The following is a 22,369-nucleotide window of genomic DNA, read 5'->3' as shown; positions in this document are numbered from 1 at the left end:
TCATGGGCTTTTATTACCTTTGAAAGTCAATCCTAGTTCCTGAGGGCTTTTTGGTAACAACCAGAGCCCAAGCATGTCTTCTTTAGGCATGACATTCCAGTCAAAGTGTTGGTCAAAAAAACCTCTATTAACAAATGGTCTTACTAGTTTTATGCAAAGAAACTTATGTCATTACTTACTTCTTCAGAATGCCAAATTCTGGAGGGATCAGATAGGGAGAAAAATATACAGTGTGAAGGAAATTCCTTGTCTTTCTAATATTCACTAAAATTGCATTTCCATTCTTTATATATTCCTTTTTTCCTCTACTAAAATTTTTTTGTTTGTTTTTCCATTACAGTTGTATCACTTTGTTTTTCTCTTGCTTCCCCACCCCCTGCCCCTTCCTTCTCCCACAATCAGTCCCCATCAAGTTGTCCATGTCCGTGGGTCATTTATACATGTTCTTTGACTAGACCCTTTCCATTCCTACCCACTTCTCTCCTTTCCCTCTACCCCCTTGTTACTGTTATTCTATTCCTTGTTTACATAACTCTGGTTCAATTTAGCTCATTTGTTTGTGTTGTTCATTAGTCTCCTGTAATAGGTGATAGCATAAGGTATTTTTCTTTCGTTGTCTGACTTATTCCGCTAAGCATAATTCTCTCTAGTTTCATCCATGTTTTTGCAAATGGCAGGAGTTCCTTCTTTCTTTCTGCTACATAGTATTCCATTGTGTAAATGTACCACAGTTTTTTGATCCACTCATCTACAGATGGGCACTTAGGTTGTTTCCAGCACGTGGCTATTGTAAAAAGTGCTGCTATGAACATAGGGGTGCATAGGTTCTTTTGAATTGGTGTTTCAGGATTTTTCAGATATAATCCTAGCAATGGAATTGCTGGTTGAAAAGGCAGTTCCATTTTTAGTTTTTTGAGGAAATTCCAAACTCTTTTCCATAGTGGCTGCACCAGCTGCATTCTCACCAGCAATGCACCAGGATTCCCATTTCTCCGCATCCTCTCCAGCACAAGTTGTCTGGTGATTTGTTGATGATAGGCATTCTGACTGGTGTGAGGTGGTATCTCATTGTGGTTTTTATTTGCATCTCTCCGATGGCTAGTGATGTTGAGTATTTTTTCATATGTCTATGGACCCTCTGTATGTCCTCTTTGGAGAAGTGTTTTTACAGGTCCTTTGCCCATTTTTTGTTTGGGTTGTCTGTCTTCTTGGTGTTGAGTCATATGAGTTCTTTATATATTTTGGAAATGAATCCCTTGTCTGAGATATCATTGGCAAATATGTTTTCCCATATGGTTGGTTTCCTTTTTATCTTGCTGATGGTTTCTTTAGCTGAGCAGAAACTTTTTAGTTGATGTAGTCCCATTTGTTTATTCTTTCCTTTATTTCCCTTGCCTTAGGAGATAGATCAGTGAAAATATTGCTACATGGGATATCTGAAATTTTCCTGCCTGTTATTTCCTCTAGGACTTTTATGGTGTCACGGCTTACATTTAAGTCTTTGATCCATCTTAAGTTTATTCTCGTGTGTGGTGTAAGTTGGTGGTCTAGTTTCATTTTTTGCACTTCCCTGTCCATTCACCCAGCACAATTTGTTGAAGAGGCTCTTCTCATTCCATTTGATGTTCCTTCCTCCTTTATCAAATATTAGTTGACCATAGAGGCCTGGGTTTATTTCAGGACTCTATGTTCTGTTCCATTGATCTATATGTCTGTTCTTTTGCCAGTACCAGACTGTTTTGATCACAGTGGCTTTGTAGTATTGTTTGATATCTGATATTGTGATTTCTCCTGTGCTTATTCAGGGTCATTTTTAGTTCCACAATTTTTTGAAGTATTAGTTTTAGGTCTGTGAAATATGTCATTGGTATTTTAATAGGGAGTGCATTGAATCTGTAGATTGCTTTGGGTAGTATGGCCATTTTGATGATGTTGATTCTTCCCATGCAAGAACATGGTACTTGCTCCCATTTATTTATATCTTCCTTAATTTCTTTCTTCAATGTATGTAATTTTCAGAGTACAGGTCTTTTATCTCTTTGGTTAAGTTTATTCCTAGGTACTTAATTTTTCTTGTTGCTATAGTAAATGGTATTTTCTTTTTTGTCTCTGTCTCTGATATTTTATTGTTGGTGTACAGAAATGCCTTAGATTTCTGTACATTTATTTTGTACCCTGCTATTTTGCCAAATTACTTATTATATTGTGTAGCTTTTTAGTGGATTTTATAGGGTTTTCTATGTATACTATCATGTCATCTGCACATAGTGATAGTTTTACTCTTGTTTCCCAATTTGGATGTGTTTTATTTCTTTTTCTTGTCTGATTGCTGTGGGTAGCACTTCCAACACTATGTTGAATAGGAGTGGAGAGAGCGGACATTCTTGTCTTGTTCCTGATTTCAGGGTGAATGCTTTCAGTTTTCGTCCGTTGAGAATGATGTTGGCTTCCGGTTTCTCGTATATAGCCTTAATTATGTTAAGGTATGCTCCCTCTATTCCCATTTTGCTGAGTGTTTTCAACATAAATGGGTGTTGTACTTTATCAAATGTTTTTTCTGCATCTATTGATGTGATCATGTGATCTTTGTCTTTCATTTTGTTTAGGTGATGTATTATATTTATTGATTTGTGTATATTAAACCATTCTTACATCACTGGGATGAATCGCACTTGATCGTGGTGTATGATCTTTTTGATGTATTGCTGGATCCTGTTTGCCAATATTTTATTGAGGATTTTAGTATCTATGTTCATCAGTGATATTGGCCTATAGTTTTCTTTCTTTCTTGTGTCTTGACCTGGTTTTGGAAATAGGGTAATACTGGCTTCATAGAAAGAGTTTGGGACTTTTCCCTCTTCTTGAATTTTTTGGAATAGTTTGAGGAGGGTAGGCATTAGTTATTCCCTAAATGTTTTGTAAAATTCTCCTGTGAAGCCATCCAGTCCTGGGCTTTTGTGTGCCGGGAAATTATTGGTTATTGTTTCAATTTCCTTCTTTGTTATTGGTCTGTTGAGACTACCTACTTCTTCTTGATTCGGTTTTGGAAGATTATATGTTTCTAGAAATTTGTCCATTTCATCTGGGTTTTCAGAATTTCTTGCCATACAGTTGTTTGCAGTAACTTCTTACAATTGTTTGTATTTCTGTGGTATCAGTCGTTCTTTCTTCTCTTTCATCTCTAATTTTGTTTATCCGGGTCTTCTTTTTTTCTTGATGATCCTGGCTAAAAACATTTGTCAATTTTATTTATTTTTTCAGAGAACCAGCTCCTAGTTTTGTTGATCTTTTGAATTGTTTGTTTAGTCTCTATGTTATTTAATTCTGCTCTAATCTTGATGATTTCCTTCCTTCTACTTCCCCTAGGCTTTGTTTGTTGTTGTTGTTCCAGTTCTTGTAATTTTAGGGTTAGATTTTTTTATTCAAGCTTCTTCTATCCTTTTCAGATATGCCTGTGTTGCTATGAACTTCCCTCTCAAGACTGCTTTTGCTGTACCCCATAGGTTTTGGGTTGTTGTGTGTTCATAATCATTAGTTTCCAGAAATTTCTTGATTTCTTCTTTGATTTCATTTTTAATCTATTTTTTATTTAATAGCATGTTGTTCATTCTCCATGAGTTTGGATGTCGTTGATTTTTTTCTTTGAGGATGATTTCTAATTTCAAGGCATTGTAGTCTGAAAAGATGCTTGATATAATTTCAACTTTTTTGAATTTGCTGAGGCTTGTTTTGTGTCCTGTCATGTGGTCTGTCTTTGAAAATGTCCCATGTATATTTTGCTTCTTTGGGGTGAAAAGTTATATATATATATCAGTTAAGTCCATGTGGTTTAGTGTGTTGTTTAATGCCTGTATATCCTTGGTGTTTCTTTGCTTCCAAAATCTGTCTATTATTGATAATGGAGTGTTAAAGAGGCCTACCATGAATGTATTGCTGTTAATATTCTTCTTGTGATCTTCTAGTATTTTTTTTTATATATTTTGGTGCTCCTATGTTGGGTGCATATATATTTATCAATGCTATATTTTCTTTATGGATTGTTCCCTTAAGTATTATGAAGTGTCCTTCTTTGTCTCTTTCTATGGCCCTTGCTTTGATATCTGTTTCATCTGATATGAGTATTGCTACCCCAGCTTTTTTTTCATGTCCGTTTGCTTGGAATATTTTTTAAAATCCCTTCACTTTTAGTCTGTGTAAATCTTTTGTTTTGAAGTGTGTTTCTTGTAGGCAGCAAATATGTGGGTCCTGTTTTTGTATCCATCCCGCTACCTTATGTCTTTTAATTAGAGCATTTAATCCATTTACACTTAAGGTTATTATTGACATGTATTTATTCATTTCCCTTTGTACCTATGTTTCTCTCCCTCTCTTTTTTTCTTCTTTTTTTTAAAGCATTCTCTTTAGCATCTCTTGTGATGCTGGTTTGGAGGAGATGTATTCTTTTAGTATTTCTTTGTCTGAGAAACTCTTTATTTCACCTTCCATCTTGAATGAGAGCCTTGCTGGGTAGAGTATTCTTGGTTGTAGGCCTTTGTTTTTCATTGCTTGAAATATTCTTGACCATTCCCTTCTGGCTTGTAGTGTTTCTGTTGAGAAATTGGCCAACAGCTTTATCGCAGCTCCCTTATGTGTTATTTGCTGTTTTTCTCTTGCTGCTTTTAGGATTCTCTCTTTGTCTTTGAATGTTGTCATTTTAATTATGATGTGCCTTGGAGTGGGCCTTTTGGGATTCTTCTTCATTGGGACTCTCTGTGCTTCCTGGACCTGCATGACCCTTGCTGTGATCAGGGTAGGAAAATTTTCTGTCATTATTCTTCCTATCAGGCCCTCTATTCCTTGTTCTTCCTCTCCCCCTTCTTGTATTCCAATGATTCGGATATTATTTTGTCTCATGCTGTCCTGTAATTCTTTTAGACATTTTTCACACTTTTTCAATCTTTTTTTTATTTTGTTGTATTGTCTGGAAATTTCTTTCTACATTGTCCTCTAACTCACTGATCCAATTCTCTGCTTCATTTAGCCTGCTTTTGATAAATTCTACTGTGTTTTTCAGTTCAGAGATTGTGTTCTTCATTTCTTCCTTGTTCTTAGTAAATAGTTTCTATGTCCTTTTTTATGCTTGTGTAGTTCTCTGCAAGTTCCCTGTAATTTTCTTGGAGCTGTTGGTAACTTCCTTGGAGGTTGTCATAGTTATTTTTCAGGTTTTTGAGTACATTGAGCTTCTTCCCCACCATTATTTTGAATTCGATGTCTTATATTTGGGTTATGTCTCTCCCATCTACTTCTCTTTCTGGGGATTCCTCTTTTCCTTTCATTGGCAGGTTGTTTCTGCATCATACTATGTTGGATCCTTCTTGCTTGTTATTGTTTTTTGAATTTGTCTGCTTTGATATCCCGCCTTTGGGGTATGAGATTCTTAATAGGAGATCTGGGGATTTTAGTGGTTCAGCCTCTGTGATCTCCTGAGCCTGACATTTTTGGGATACCCTTTATGATGTTTATTTATGCTGTCTGGTTATATTTTCGTTACTCTTTGGTGAGAACTTCTGTCTTGCTAGTTGATTGAGAGTCACTCTGTCCACCTTGTCTTGAGTTCTTTTGTGGAGATGCTGTTAAAACATAAGTACACAGCCCAGGCAAAACACCCACACCCTCAGAAATATCTCCCACCCTCTATTCCACTATCGGTAGCCAATGAGACAGTATTAACATAAATGTAGAGAGGTTAGGACTATTATATTATAGGAGAAATAGGTAAGAGTTGTTTTAAACAAAGAAAGAGATGATTTTTGAGAGGGGGGTGTTGGTAGAGTAGTGATAGTAGCAGGTAGTGTCAAGACTATGCAAGACAGTAAGTAATATTTACATTGTATGTTAATAAAAAATAAAATAAAAACAAAAAAGAGGGAAGAATGCAGAATAAAGTAAGAAAATGATAGTGTATAATATTAGATTTATATAGTAGTTGTATGCTATATATTTAGTGTGAAAGAGAGGCTAAACAAAACTAACAAGCAACAATTAAAGATGAAGGATGGGAGGGGGAGATGTGGTATGACACAGATTAAAAAGATAGTTTAAAGAGAAAAAAAATTTTTTCCCCTTCCCCTCCTTTCTTTCTTCTCTTTAAAAAATTTTTTTCTTTCTTTCCTTATTTCAATTACATTTAAAATTAAAAAGGAAGTTTTTACTCAGTTCAGCCTTTGTGTGCAGTCTTCTTTTTCTGGATCCACACTTGGCCAAAATTCCATGAGTTTCAATTTTTTTCTGGGTTGGCTTGCTGTGAGAAGCTCTGGCTGGTTTCTGTGGCTGCTTTTCTCTCACTCAGGGTCCTGCTGTGAGCCGCAGTGTTGGGTCTCTCCCCACTTGTCCTGCGGCACCCTCCAGCAGTCCTCAAGCTTCTCTAGTAACACTGTTCTGTTGGCATGACAGTGAGCATGTTCCTAGACCCTGCCTTGCTTTGGATCCTGCCTTTGCTCCTCCTCCCAAGAAGTCTCTGTGTTACCAGCTGCAGCACCAAGCTGTGTCCATCCCTAGCCGGCAGCACCACTCCGTTTGCATGCGCGTTCTGCCTGCCTGCTTTGGGTCTTGACCAAGACTGTGTTTCTGACGCAGCTTTCCCGGCCCAATTCCACTTTTTTCTGATCAATGGCACTGCAATGGGTGCACACGCCCAGTATTTGGGGCCTCCAGCACCAGTCTCAGTTCACATAGCTTCCCAAAGTCTGGGTCACCCCATTTGCCTGTGTGCCCTGCCCACTGGTCTGGAGCTCTGACTGAGACTGTGTTTCTAACACAGCTCTCCCGGCCCAGTTCTGCTTCTCTCTTTTAAGTGGCGCCATGATGCACGCACCCAGGGACATGGAATCGCTGGCCCAGATCTGCTTGTCTGGGGGATCTCCACCTAGATTCAGATCATACAGCTTCCCACAGTCTGGGCCACTCACTGTCCTCCGGCACCTCTGGCGGGTTCACAGAAACTTTTCTATTGTTTCCCTACAGGACTCCGCTGTTCTCTGTGCCCACAGTAGGCAGTAATCTCCAAGCAGATTCCGGGGGATGAGCTGTTCTGCAGCTGTCCCTCTGGGGTGTGGTCCGGTAGGAGCAAAGGGCCTGGTGGGTCCAGCGACTCCTCCCCAGAACGCTGGAGGGCTTTCTGCCCTTTTCCACTCTGCTTTCGCTCTCCCTTCCCTACTCCAGCTGTCTGAAGTTTGTACTTACTTACTCTTCTCCCTGTCTGTCTCCCAAGCTTTCCATGATAGGAGCAAGCAGACAACACTGTTACTTATTCCGCTGCCATCTTCCCTCCGAACTGGATTATTATTAATTAAATCCTCATAATGACATGATATGATTTGCAATAGTGTGTTTTTACTTGCTAGCAAAACCCAGCTTTGGCTTTTAAGTTGTGACCCTCTTCACCTCTTGACCATCTGCAGTATAACCTCTGTTCATGATACTTAGGAAATTTTAGCTTATGACTGGTGCTCTAAAAGAAGATGCTCTTAAATGTGGATGCCAGCATCCTTTGGATTCTGATACTCTTTAATCTTGTACATTTCTTGTAAAATAAATTCCGTTTTCCAGAGATTTTTGGAATTGTGTAAATAACCTTGTGATGAGAGAATGAAGTGTTATTAAACAGGAGATGCAGAAAATAAATTCTAGAGCAGAACAGGTCATGACATGTTACTAGGTTATTAAATCAACTTAGTGTGCCATGCCCAGAATTTAATAAAATGAAATAGAATATAATAGAATAGAAAATAAGGGAAAGAAATAGGTGCAATATAATAGAATGTGTTGAAACCTCATGCTATTATTACTATTCACAAAAAATAGATCCATGGGCCAAAGTGGATGTATACACCATGACTTCATTCAAAATAAAAGAAAGAAACAAGCTCAACAATGAACCAGATTTGCATTTAGCATTAACCTCATGTATTCCATGATGGATTAATTTGTAATATAGCTAGCACCACTAGAGGTGTTAAACATCTTTCCTAACATTTGATTTTATATTATTCATATGGGGATTCCCTCAAAATTTTATATTTAATGTTAATAACCTCAAATTTTCTATTAACTTTGATATGTTTTCATTTTTGTCATACTTTAAAATGAAAAACATGGTTTTGTATAACACATCTATACCCCCAGAGATATGGTGTTATTTAATGGTAGGGATTTATTTTAGTTTTATTTGCAAACCAAGACACCAGCTCCATGCTTGATAAAATTTGTTTGCATGGCTATTGAATAAATAAATTCATTAATAACATATAGGACAACTATCATTTTGTATAATCTTTCAACTTCAATGTAAGAGAATGAAGCTGGTGCTTAAAAGGCCTGGCATGCTCTTGTGGGTGATCTTCCCCTCTGTGATAACAAATGGGTAAAGTGGCAACACATTAGTCTTCTACTTCAAATCACCTGCTCCAGGCTTCACCTGTCAGTGAGAACATTAGTCTGGTCCTCTGGCTCACTGATTCAGAATCAGGTCACCATTTTCCATGTGGATGATAATGATTACATATTAACCAATGAACCTGAAGTTTTCTGGTCTAAAGCTTGCCAGTAATCAAGGTTTGTTGATTACTTTCTTCCTCCTGATGACTCCACCTCTATTTATCTCTTTGGTCCTTCATGGAGGGGACAACTAAAAGAAGGCCTCATGTAGATTGTTACCCCAAGTTGCAGCAACCATGGGCATTCATCAAACAGGCCCTAGTCTTAAGAGAAGTGGGCAGTAACCAATACAGTGTGATGTATAGGCCCCCTAGGGATTCCACCTACCCTGGTGAACTCCCAGGCCTGGCCTAGCATTTATTTCATGGCTGTTTCTCACTTACACCATCCCAATAATCTTGCTTGTAGCCATCATCACAGTGACTGCCTATATTTAAGTGATAAGTGCAGAAAGTTTCTTAAAAAGGTCACTTTTATAATGCATCTTCTGCCTGAGAAAGATCTAAACTTTATTATCTGGCTTACCAGCTCAGAGGACTTTAGCAAATTAACTTTTTATTTTTTATTCTGGGAATTAAGATGAGAGATTGGTGAGAGTCAGTGGAGAGTAATTTTTGCTTATATTCAAATAAAGGAGATCACATCCTTTATACCCAAATATCTCAGCAATTTTCCTGGCATCTGAGCTCAAATATTTGGATTGTCTTTTTTATATTAAAGCTATTTATTAATTTTTTTCACTGAGGCATCAGTTTCTCAGAGATATATTTTAAAGAATGCCCCTAAGACCTAATGTCTCCTTTAGAAGTTTGGATTCCCACAATATCAAGTAAAATCACTTTATTTGAGGATGTAGAAATATAGGGAAGTTGATTTACCTGAAATATTTATGAAATTAAATGTGGAAGCTAAAACTTTTGAGATTAGAAGTAAGGATTTGACATTTTAATTGGTATTCCTTATGTTCATTGAATTAAGATTTCTCAAGATATCGATTTGTTTTAGTGACAGAAATTTTAACTAGATCAAAATGACAAGGTTTGCAGCAGAACTACTAATCCTGCAGTAGTCACATTCTGGTTCCTTTCTATAGTGTAAGTAATTTGCTTTCATGTCAGACAATGTCAAAGATATGGTCATAATGGGGTTCTAGTGAGCTGTTGAAATTCTACAGGGCAAAAGGAGACATCTATTAGACAATATTTTATATGCTGAACTATCATTTTTATTTGATAAAATGTTCATAGATTGGCAAGAAGGACAGCATAGCTGAGCTTTTTGAACCGAAATGTGTAACTTCACCATGTTTATTTATTTCTTTGCCAACATGAAGAAATGTTGGCCTCTAATGATTAATTCATTTAGAGTAACAGTTGGATTGAAGTCCTAGGAATGAGTGAATTTAGAAAGTGTACATCAGTGAAACTTGAGCACCAGAATATTTTTTTCCTGTGTTTTGAATGCTGTAATTGTGTTTGGAAGAGATTACTTTTTAGTGGAATTTAGAACTTCTAGTAAATAAAAATTAAAAGTTTTATTCAAATACATTGATATTATACAGACTCAGTCATGAAAAAAATACAAACTGGATCTTCTTTAAATAACTTTATAGAGTAGTTTTTAGATATTTTATATCAATACATTCAACAAACAAAAATACACTTGAGTCTTCTGTGTATCTTACAAAATAAATAATCTTGAAATTATTAAAATAATCTATTTACTTTGCACATTCCCCTCCATCTCTCCCCCTTGTTGCTTTAAGTGAAGGGTAGGAAGGGTTAAATAACTTAACAAATCTCTCAGGGTTTTAGCAGTATTCTACTTTGTATTGTAGTTGTTTGTGTATATTTTATTTATCATTATAGAATTATCTAGAAGAAGTTTCTTGATTATGTTACTTTCATCCATGATCATTCATAGAAAAGTCTCTTGCTACATAGTAAGAAGTCAAATATGGTGGGGGAAGATTAATACATAATTCTTTATATTTTTAAAGGGAAGATTTTATAATGGAACTTTTGCAAGGCAAGAGTAAATTTATCAACAGATAATAAACTAAAAAGAGAGTTCAGAAAACACAAATTGCTAAACACTGAAAGCAGAATTAAAGGTGTAGTTAAAGGTGGCAGATTGCCCAAGTATGTTTAACTCTTTTCTCTTCTGCTACCCACTAAATGACAAGGGAATTTTTAAACTATGCATTTTTAAGGACTAAAAAAGAAGAGTGAAGACAATCCAGCAAGAAAATGTCAGAAGCTAGAAAGTCAATGCAGAGTGGAAATGACACAGTAGACATGAGCAAACTGAATCTTAAGCTTGAAGAAAACAAATCTGTTAAGCAATCTAATAGCTATAGTGGGATTAACACCCAAAATGTCATAATTTGGAAGCAGAAATTACCTTTGTAAATAGTGATAAAAATGGGCTTAAAAACAGAAAGATTGGTTCAACATCTGTTTAATAAACATATCTTATAATCCCTCCTGCATTTCAAATTGCCAAGACATTCCCTCCTACTCTCTAACTCTCTGATAGAAATAAAACAAGCTTGGTGACAGATTGGGATAGATATCTGAATTGCTTACAAATAATCAAGAAACTTGCGAACACCGACAATAAAAATGCATAAGATCTGACAGAACCGAAATGAGAAACAATAGGAATGAATAATTTACCTCAAGGAAAATACCAGAAGTGCTAAAATCAATTAAAGAGATATTCTACTTGCGTGATTATCATATAAATACAAATTAAACTAACACTGAAATAACATTTTAATTTTATATTGGAAAAAAATGGATGGTCAACTTTTTGAGCAGTCGCAGAGAAATTGTTTTATTATCCTTTTAAGATTGTTAATGAGTGAGATCTACTTGTAAAAGAATTTGGCTCTTTGTAGACAATGAAATACATTATTTATAATTTTGTCTTATCTATGTAACCCAAAGAAGCTATTATTTACAGAGAGAAGCATTCACCACATGTTCAGCTTAGATTTATTTGTTCTAAGTAGAGTTGAAATCAGCCTGGGTGTCCACAGCACAAAAAGTGGAATGCACATTTTGATAAGTTTTTATTTTTGATATAAGTGGGAACATGTAATACATGTTCTTTTGTGTCTGAATTATTTCACTTAGCATATTGTCCTCTAAGTTCATCTGGGATACAGCAAAAAACAGGATTTCTTCTTTTTTAAGGCTGAATAATATTTCAATGTATGTAATTGCCACATTTTCTTTATCCATTCATCTGTTGATGGATATTTAGGTTGTTTCCATGTCTTTGCTATTGTAAACAATGCTGCAGTGAATATGGGAGCGTTAAATATATACAGCTTTTTAAAATTAACCATACCTCATAAAAAGGAACAAAGAGTGGAATATGCCTATCTTTGAATATCACACAGCTGTTAGAAGCAACTAAACAAATCCACATTAAATATCATGTAGAGGGAAAAAGTAAGAAATAGAATGAGACTGATAACATAATACAAATTACTACATTACAGTATATGTGTATCTAAAATAATACTAAATAATGCATTTTCGTAGATGTGTATAAACAAAGAAATTGGGTCTATATAAAGAAAATGGTGAGGTTAGAAATGGGGTTGCTGATACAGAATATGAGAAAAAATGATAATATAGTCACAGTGTGTTATTAAATAAGATGCTATTTAATGAATAATATGTGTTTTATGTAATATGAGTTTGTTGTATTGGCTAGAAAGTACATACAAAAATAGAATGCAACAAGAACTTTTTCTCCACATATAACCCAAATAGATGTGTGCTACAATGATTGATAATTGGTTTGCACTGAGGCATATTTATGATTATTTATGAAACTGAGGGGAAATGAATAATTGATTCAGATGATACTGATTATACTGCAAAAGCATGATGGTCGTTGGAATTCAATACATTACACGAGTTTCTGACCATCTTAGGGGCCCTTAAGTATGAGAAAAAAAAAACTATGATCAATTTGGAAATCTCCCTAAGGCAAACATATTTCAGTGGGAAATACATTTTCTTACCTACAATGTGTAGTTCAGCATAATTAACATGAATAATTCAGAACGATTTCCTGATACTTATGCTTGAGAGCTTAGCTGGATTCTAATTGCCCTCAAAATGTAGTCAGAATGTAAATTTCTCAGGAAAGAGTGGGAAGTTGGTAATTTGATTAAAATGTAACATGTATTTAGAATTAACAATACTCAGGGTCTTAACAAAATGACCTTGACAGTATTATTTTATAGAAAGATATTTACATACCTGTATCCATGAATTCTCACTCTCTTCCTAACTCTTGCCCCACAGCTCTGGAATCTGACTAAAATTATGCCCATCAAATATACTTAGGTTCATATCTGTTTCTGTGTTACATGGGACTTTCCTTTTACATGGAACTCTTAGAAAGAAAGAAATGAAAGAAAATGTAAGTCCCCAATATCTTCTTTTAAAATTTTTAGAGCTACATTTCATATCTGAGTTTAAATCTATCTCTATCATTTATAAGCTATGGGTTACTGGGGAGTTTAATGTATTTGAGTAAGTTACTTAATGTCTTACACATATTACATGTATAATATTATGTATATATTATAAATGTATTGAATTTACATGTATATGTATATATCCATATATACGTATATGTGTCTTTATTTATTTGACCAATCATTTTCTTTGGATAAAAACATGAATTGAATGTACTATTTAGGAGACTTTATGAATATTTCGATATTATCTTCTATTTTATATTCTTTCTAGAAGTGTATCAGAGTGTTTTTCCTTCATAACTTTTCAAACACTGAAGTAGTATCATAGTTTTTAAACTTGTTAACACTATAGTTAAAAATTATTTTTACCTACTGCATTTGCATTTTCCTGATATTTTAGGGATTGTTGTACCATTGCCTGTAAATTTAGCTATTTATGTTTTTTCCTCCTAAAATATATACTTTTTATATTCTTAGTCTTTTTCTCCATGTAAAGGTCACTTTTTCCATATAATTTGGGAAAATTACTTATATATTAAAATTATCACTAATTATTCTCATAGATATTGAAAATTTTTCTCAGTTTATATTTTATTTTTCTTTATAGTGTTTTCTAAAAGTCATGTATGTAGTTTAAGGTTTATATAAAGATATTTATGTTTCTGTTTATGGCATTTGTCTATACTTATCACTAGAACTTTCTTGCCTTCATATTTATCAACAAATAGCTATTCTACATATAGTGAGTAATTAGTTAGAGATTTAATGACTCAAAGCATAATTTATCATATAATAAAGTGTTAAAATTATTTTTTGGAATAATTTTAGATTTATAAAAAATATATAAAAGTAGCACAGAGTTTCTCATTATAGCCTCTACCCAGTTTTCCTAGCATTAATATCTTATACAAGCATAAGTACAATTTACAAAATTAAAAAATTAATGTTGGCACAATATGAACTAAATTAGAGACTACTGAGATTTCTTTGGTTTCATCCCTTTTATTTCCCTTTATACGTCTGTGTACTCCAATATCAACACTGATGTTTTTATTACTATTAATTTATAAATTATTTACTGTCTTATGGAGCAGAACCAAATTATTATTACTAACAAATTTTGCTTATTTGTACTGGATAACATGTTTATGCTTCCAAATATAATTTATAATTATAGAGTCAGATTTAAGAAAATATATTATTGACATTTATTTTTTTCCTAAAGATTACTTTTGGAAGAATTAATATCTTTAAATTGTTTTTATTATGCATATGTTTTGTGTCTCTTGGTACATCATTCCCCCCATTATGCTTCATAGGTGTAAGGTAGTCTCTTGTTTTGGTTTGCTGAAGCCAGGTTCTTCTCAGTGATCTAATGTTTTATGGAGAAAATGTCCCTGGTCCTTCTCCTTGTAATTTGGGGATAGCTGATATCATTCTATATCTACCAGGAGGCATCTTAAATCTCTGTTGCTTCTCCTAGTCATTCATCTTAAAACAGTGTCATGGGTTTTACTAAATGTCTCTGGTGTTACCTCTGGACCCTTCTATATGAAGCAGGACACATTCAGGTCCAGGAAGCAGAATTATGAAAAATACTAACCTCTCATTTACTTTCTAAGAAGCCTCAAAACAGGTGGTTTCGATGGCAGAGGAGTGAGGGGAGGCTGCGGTTTCAGGCTCCCGAGACCCGTCTGCAGTTTGGGCTAATTGCAGACAGAACATCTCAGTGAGCAGCAGGACACTGGCAGGAGTTGAGCCAAGGCACTGTTGGATTAGAGAAAATCCATCTGGGAACAACCTGTTTAGTGAGGATAGTGGAGCAAAAGGGGACTAAACGGGATTCCTGATGGGAGCAGCTGCCCGAGCTGCAGCTGGAAGTACACAAAGGTTTTTGGCAACCACAGGCTACCCGGGAGAGGAGTCGGGAGGAGAGCAGATCTCTGCCTGCTGGCAGAGACGGGACTCGACCAAGTGGCATTGGCGCCGAAGGACAGGAGACAGCGTGCTGCTGGGCAAGTGAGAACATAATTCTCCTTTATATTTTTCTCTAGTGGATGGTGGAGAGGGGAGAAAAGTTTGGGGGTGGTAGGCCATTCTTGAGGAGCGCAGGCGCAGAGGCGCGCTCATCCACTCCCCAACCCTCCCCTTGGGTCACGGGGGCGCGCATAGGGAAATGCCCTCATTCACTGGCCCAGGTGCGCAGGGCCATGAGTCCAGGCGTCCCTCGGACACACGCCGACGGACATAAGATCAGTGCCCCAACGGGCACAGGGAGGGCCCACTGAACACACAGAGGACTGTGCGCAGATACCCCTAGACAGCTCCCGTGGGCACCGGGCCCTAGGCCGGAAAGCAGACCACTATCTCAGGCTCTGCTCGTGCCCGCCCAGATGGATGAGGGAAGGCAGGCAGCTGCAGCATGGAAACAGCGGGCGGCAGCGACTCACAGATGCTCACTTCCACTGAGCACAAGTGTCCGCGGCCCCGCCCTAAGAGGCAAGAGACCAACTCCCGGGGCTCGGCTCAGCGGGACTAAGGGCACAGGCACGCGAGTGCCAAAACACCTCAGCCTGGGGACAATAGGCACCAATCGCAGGGCAAGTTCTAGGGCTGCTCGCCCGAGTGCAGGGACGCGTGCAGGGACACCTCGGCGCGAACACAAACACCTCGGCCCGGCAACAATAGGCTCCAATCGCGGGGCAAGCTCTCGGCCACCCCACCCGTGCAGGGGCTCGTGCGCAAGGGCACCTCAACTGGCTCCTGCGAACAGCAAGGGAGCGTGCGGTGCTGGCAACCGCGGGCGCGCACCATTGCGGTAACTGAGGGCACACACCAGTGCTGCAAGAAACAAGAACCTCTGAACCACCACACTAGACCAGCTGTGGACGCGGAGAAAGAAGGCAACACACCAAGGCTAAAATGGACATCTCCACAAAAGAATTCAAGATAAAGTGGATAGAGTGACTCTCAATCAACAAGCCAGAAGGAATATCCTAACAAAAAAATCTGAAATACAACCAGACAGCATAAACAAACGATATAAAAGGTACTCCAAGAACATCAGGCTCAGGAGATCAAAGAGACTGCACCACTGAAACCTCCAGATCTACCATAAAAAATCATACCACAAAGGTGGGAAGGCAAAGCAGACAAATCCAAATAACAAAAACAAACAAGAAGAATCCAACATGGTAAGATGCAGAAACAACCTCTCAATGAAAAGAAAAGAGGAATTCCCAGAAAGAGAGGTAGATGGAATAGACATAACCCAAATGTCAGACATGGAATTCAAAACTATGGTAGTGAAGAAGCTCAATATGCTCGACATCCTGAAAAACAACTATGACAACCTCCAAGGAAGTTACCAACAGCTCCAAGAAAATTACAGGGAACTTGCAGAGAACTACACCAGCATAAAAAAAGACATAGAAACTGTTAACAAGAACCAGGAAGAAATGAAGAATGCAATCTCTGAACTGAAAAACACAGTAGAATCAGTCAAAAGCAGACTAAACAAAGCAGAGGATAGGATTAGTGAGTTAGAGGATAATGTAGGTAATAATTCTCAAATGATACAACAAAATGAAAAAAGATTGAAAAAATATGAACAAGATGTAAGGGAATTACAGGATAACATTAAAAAAATAATATCAGGATCATAGGAATAAGAGAGGGAGAAAAAAGGAGCATGGAATTGAAAAACTGATAGGAGAAATAGTGACAGAAAATTTTCCGAACGTGATGAGAGAAAAAGTTATGCAAGTCCAAGAAGCACTGAGAGTTCCAATAAAGAGGAACCCCCAAAAACCCACTCCAAGGCACATCATAGTTAAAATGGCAACATTCCAAGACAAAGAGAGAATCCTAAAAGCAGCAAGAGAAAAACAGCAAATAACTTACAAGGGAGCTCCAATAAGGCTATCGACCGATTTCTCAACAGAAACATTACAAGCCAGAAGGGAATGGTCAAAAATATTCCAAGCAATGAAAAACAAAGGCCTACAACCAAGAATACTCTACCCAGTAAGGCTCTCATTCAAGATGGAAGGTGAAATAAAGAATTTCTCAGACAAAGGAAGACTAAAAGAATACATTTCCACAAAATCAGCATTGCAAGTGATGCTAAAGGGAATATTCTAAGAAAAAGGAAGAGAAAAAACAAAAAAAGAGTAAAGGAACAGAGATACAAAAGGGCAATGAATTAATACATGTCAATAATAACCTTAAATGTAAATTGATTAAATGCTCCAATTAAAAGACATAAGGTAACAGAATGGATAAGAAAACAGCACCCACATATTTGCTGTCTACAAGAAACACACCTCAAAAGATTTACATAGACTGAAAGTAAAGGGATATAAAAAAATATTTCAAGCAAATGGATCTGAAAAAAAAGCTGGGGTAGCAGTCCTCATATCAGACAAAACGGATTTCAAAGCAAGGGCAATAAAAAGAGACAAAGAAGGACATTTCATAATACTCAAAGGAACGATTCATCAAAAAGATATAACACTGATAAACATATATGCACCCAACATAGGAGCACCCAAATACATAACGCAAATACTAGAAGAGCACAAGAAGGATATTAACAACAACACACTCATAGTAGGGGACTTCAACACTCCATTATCAACAATAGACAGATCATCCAAGCAAAGAAACACCAAGGATATACAGGCATTGAACAACACACTAAACCACATGGACCTAACTGATATATATAGAACTTTTCACCCCAAAGAAGCAAAATATACATTCTTTTCAAAGGCACATGGGACATTTTCAAAGATAGACCACATGATAGGACACAAAACAAGCCTCAACAAATTCAAAAAAATTGAAATCATATCAAGCATCTTTTCAGACCACAATGCCTTGAAACTAAAAATCAACCTCAGGGAAAAAAATCAAAGACACCCAAACTCATGGAGAATGAATAACATGCTCTTAAATAATGAATGGGTTAACAATGACATCAAAGAGGAAATCAAGAAATTTCTAGAAACTAATGACAATGAACACACAACAGCCCAAAACCTATGGGACACAGCAAAAGCAGTCCTAAGAGGGAAGTTCATAGCAATATAGGCATATCTGAAAAGGATTGAAGAATGTCAAATAAAAAACCTAACCATAAAGATACAAGAACTCGAACAGAAACAACAAACAAAGCCTAAGGCAAAAAGAAGAAAGGAAATCATCAAGATCAAAGCAGAATTAAACGACATAGAAATGAAACGAACAATCCAAAAAATCAACAAAACTAGGAGCTGATTCTTTGAAAAAATAAACAAAATTGACAAGCCTCTAGCCAGGCTCATGAAGAAAAAAAGAGCGAAGACCCAAATAAACAAAATCAGAAATGAAAGAGGAGAAATCATGACTGATACCTCAGAAATACAAACAATTATAAGAACTTACTACAAACAACTCTATGGCAAGAAATTTGACAACCTAGTAGAAATGGACAGATTTCTAGAAACATATAACCTTCCAAAACTGAATCAAGAAGAAGTAGAAAGTCTCAACAGACCAATAACAAAGAAGGAAATTGAAACAGTAATCCAAAATCTCCCTGCACACAAAAGCCCTGGATCGGATGGCTTCACAGGCAAATTTTACAAAACATTTAGGGAAGAACTAACTCCTACCCTCCTCAAACTATTCCAAAAAATCCAAGAAGAGGGAAAAATCCCAAACTCATTCTATGAAGCCAATATTACCCTAATCCCAAAACCAGGTCAAGACACAGCAAAGAAAGAAAACTACAGGCCAATATCACTGATGAACATAGATGCTAAAATCCTCAATAAAATTTTGGCAAACAGGATCCAACAATACATCAAAAAGATCATACACCATGATCAAGTGCGATTCATCCCAGGGATGCAAGGATGGTTTAATATTCACAAATCAATAAATATAATACATCACCTAAACAAAATGAAAGACAAAAATCACACGATCATATCAACAGATGCAGAAAAAGCATTTGATAAAGTACAACACCCATTTATGTTGAAAACACTCAGCAAAATGGGAATAGAAGGAGCATACCTTAACATCATTAAGGCTATATATGAGAAGCCTGAAGCCAACATCATACTCAATGGACAAAAACTGAAAGCATTCCCCCTGAAATCAGGAACTAGACAAGGCTGTTCACTCTCCCCACTTCTCTTCAACATAGTGTTGGAAGTCCTAACCACAGCAATCAGACAAGTCAAAGAAATAAAAGGCATCCAAATTGGAAAAGAAGAAATAAAACTATCACTATTTGCAGACGACATGATAGAACCCTATGAACTCCACTAAAAGACTACTTGATATAATAAGTGAATTTGGCAAAATAGCATGGTACAAAATAAATATACAGAAATCTAAGGCATTTCTGTACACCAACAATAAAATATCAGACAGAGACAAAAAAGAAAATACCATTTACTATAGCAACAAGAAAAATAAAGTACCTAGGAATAAACTTAACCGAAGAGATAAAAGACCTGTACACTGAAAATTATGCAACTTTGAAGAAAGAAATTAAGGAAGATACAAATAAATGGAGGCAAATACCATGTTCTTGGATGGGAAGAATCAACATCATCGAAATGGCCATACTACCCAAAGCAATTTACAGATTCAATGCAATCCCTATTATAATACCAATGACATATTTCACAGACCTAGAACAAATACTCCATAAATTCATATGGAACCAAAAAAGACCCTGAATATCAAAAGCAATCTTGAAACAGAAGAACACAGCAGGAGGAATCACGATATCACACATCAAACAATACTACAAAGCCACTGTGATCAAAACAGTCCGGTACTGGCATAAGAACAGACATATAGATCGGTGCAACAGAATTGACAGCCCAGAAATAAATCCAGGCCTCTATGGTCAACTAATCTTTGATAAAGGAGGAAGGAACATAAAATGGAGTGAGAAGAGCCTCTTTAACAAATGGTGCTGAGAGAACTGGACAGGGACGTGCAAAAAAATGAAACTAGACCACCAACTTACACCACGCACGAGAATAAACTCAAGATGGATTAAAGACTTAAATGTAAGCCGTGATACCATAAAAGTCCTAGAGGAAAACATAGGCAAGAAAGTTTCAGATATCACATGTAACAATATCTTCACGGATACATCTCCTAAGGCAAGAGAAATAAAGGAAAAAATCAACAAATGGGACTACATCAAACTAAAAAGTTTCTGCTCATCAAAAGAAAACATCAGCAAGATGAAAAGGAAACCAACCATATGGGAAAACATATTTGCCAATGATATCACAGACAGGGGACTGATCTTCAAAATTTATAAAGAGCTTATACAACTCAACATCAAGAAAACAAACAACCCAATTAAAAAATGGGCAAAGGACCTGAACAAACACTTCTCTGAAGAGGACCTACAGAAGGTCCATAGGCACATGAAAAAATGCTCAACATCATTGGCCATCAGAGAGATGCAAGTAAAAACCACAATGAGATACCACCTTACACCTGTCAGAATGGCCATCATCAACAAATCAACAAACAACGAATGCTGGGGAGGATGTGGAGAAACGGGAACCCTACTGCACTGTTGGTGGGAATGCAGACTGGTACAGCCACTATGGAAAACAGTATGGAATTACCTCAAAAAAACTAAAAATGGAACTGCTATTTGAACCAGTGATTCCACTGCTAGGATTATACCTGAAAAATCCTAAAACCCTAATTCAAAAAAACTTATGCACGCCTATGTTCATAGCAGCCCTGTTTATAATAGCTAAGTGCTGGAAACAGCCTATGTGCCCATCTGTAGATGAGTGGATCAAAAAACGGTGGTACATCTACACCATGGAATACTATGTAGCAGAAAGAAAGAAGGAACTCCTGCCAATTGCGACAACATGGATGGAACTAGAGAGAATTATGCTTAGTGAAATAAGACAGGCAAAGAAAGCAAAATACCATATGATATCACCCCGTACAGGAAACTAAAGAGCAACACAAACAAACGAACTAAATAGGCAAAGACTAGAATAGTAGTCAGTAGGGGGGAGGGGGGAGGGAGTGAAGGGGGATAAGTAAAGGAAGGGTCTAGTCAAGGAACGTATATGAATGAATTATGGACATGGACAACGAGGAGGGATATAATTGTGGGAGAAGGGATGGGCTGGGAGGGGGAGCAATGGGGGAAAAATGGGACAACTGTAATTGAATAACCAAAAAATAAAATAAAAAAAAAAAACAGGTGGTTTCACCATATCATCAAAAACCAAGAATCTTAAGTTTTATCTTTCTTTACTATTTTCAGCCCTCTTTGTACTTGTACAGGTCACCTCATGATCCAGTATGGATGCTGCAGACCAGACCATGTGTTCTCATATCAGTATCCGAAGTGGGAAGAAAGGGTGTACTTAGTGAGAAGGCTCTCATTTCTCTCATTGGTCCGAACTGTGTTTTGTGGTCATTCCTAACTGTAAAAGAGATTAGGAAAAATGTTCTTGGAATGGGCATTGTATCATTGTATCCACCATTATTGGCTTAGATCAACCCTAGGTCTGGGAATATTAAGAGTTTTGTTTTTTTAAAAAAAGGGAACAACTGATGTTGAATAAAAAATCACTTTAGCTGCTAGCGTTTAAGGACCACACTAGACAATAGAATGAGAAAGGGCCTTATGATAAAGAGTCCCTATTCCATTTCTCAAGACATCTCCCTTAGAGCCTCTAATCTAGGTCCAATTTTTGAAGCTTCCGCATGATATATCTTCTTTTATACTAATTTAAGTTCTTTCAGACATTCAAATTGTGATTAATTACTCAACTTCTCTTGTCATTGGCCAGAATTTGGTCATATGCTCATTCCTAAACCAACACTTGTCAATAAAAGTGGGGCTGCCTTTAGATTAGGGTTTCTCAACTTTGACACTATTGACATTTGGTTCCAGATAATTTTTTAATGGGGAGCTGCCTTATGCACACTAGGAGGTTTAGCAGCATTTTCAGATGCTACCCATAAATGCTATACCCCCTCCCCGATATGACAATCCAAAATGTATATAGACATTGCTAAATGCCCCTGAGGAAAAACTGTCCCTTCTTGATAAATCAGCTTTAGACCAATAAAACTCTTTACTAAAGATAGATATAAGCTGAAATTCCCAGCTATCTCAGAGAGGTGGCTACTCTATTCAGAGCAAGATTCTTTAATAATGGAAGAAAAGAAAATGGTAATGTGTGAGTAGTCCACATGTAAACTGTATATTTAAGTCAAGTCCTACTTTCATATTGCTGATGATCAATCCAGGAGAATTTTGGCACTGACTAGTGAGGTTGTCTTACTGCTATTGCAAGGAAATGTCTATAGTGCCCAAAACCTGGA

Source organism: Furipterus horrens, unplaced genomic scaffold (genome assembly GCF_987537825.1).
Source record: "Furipterus horrens unplaced genomic scaffold, mFurHor1.1.pri manual_scaffold_6, whole genome shotgun sequence".
Lineage (NCBI taxonomy): Eukaryota > Metazoa > Chordata > Mammalia > Chiroptera > Furipteridae > Furipterus > Furipterus horrens.
The sequence above is the reverse complement of the archived record's forward strand: the minus strand, read 5'-3'. Positions refer to the sequence as shown.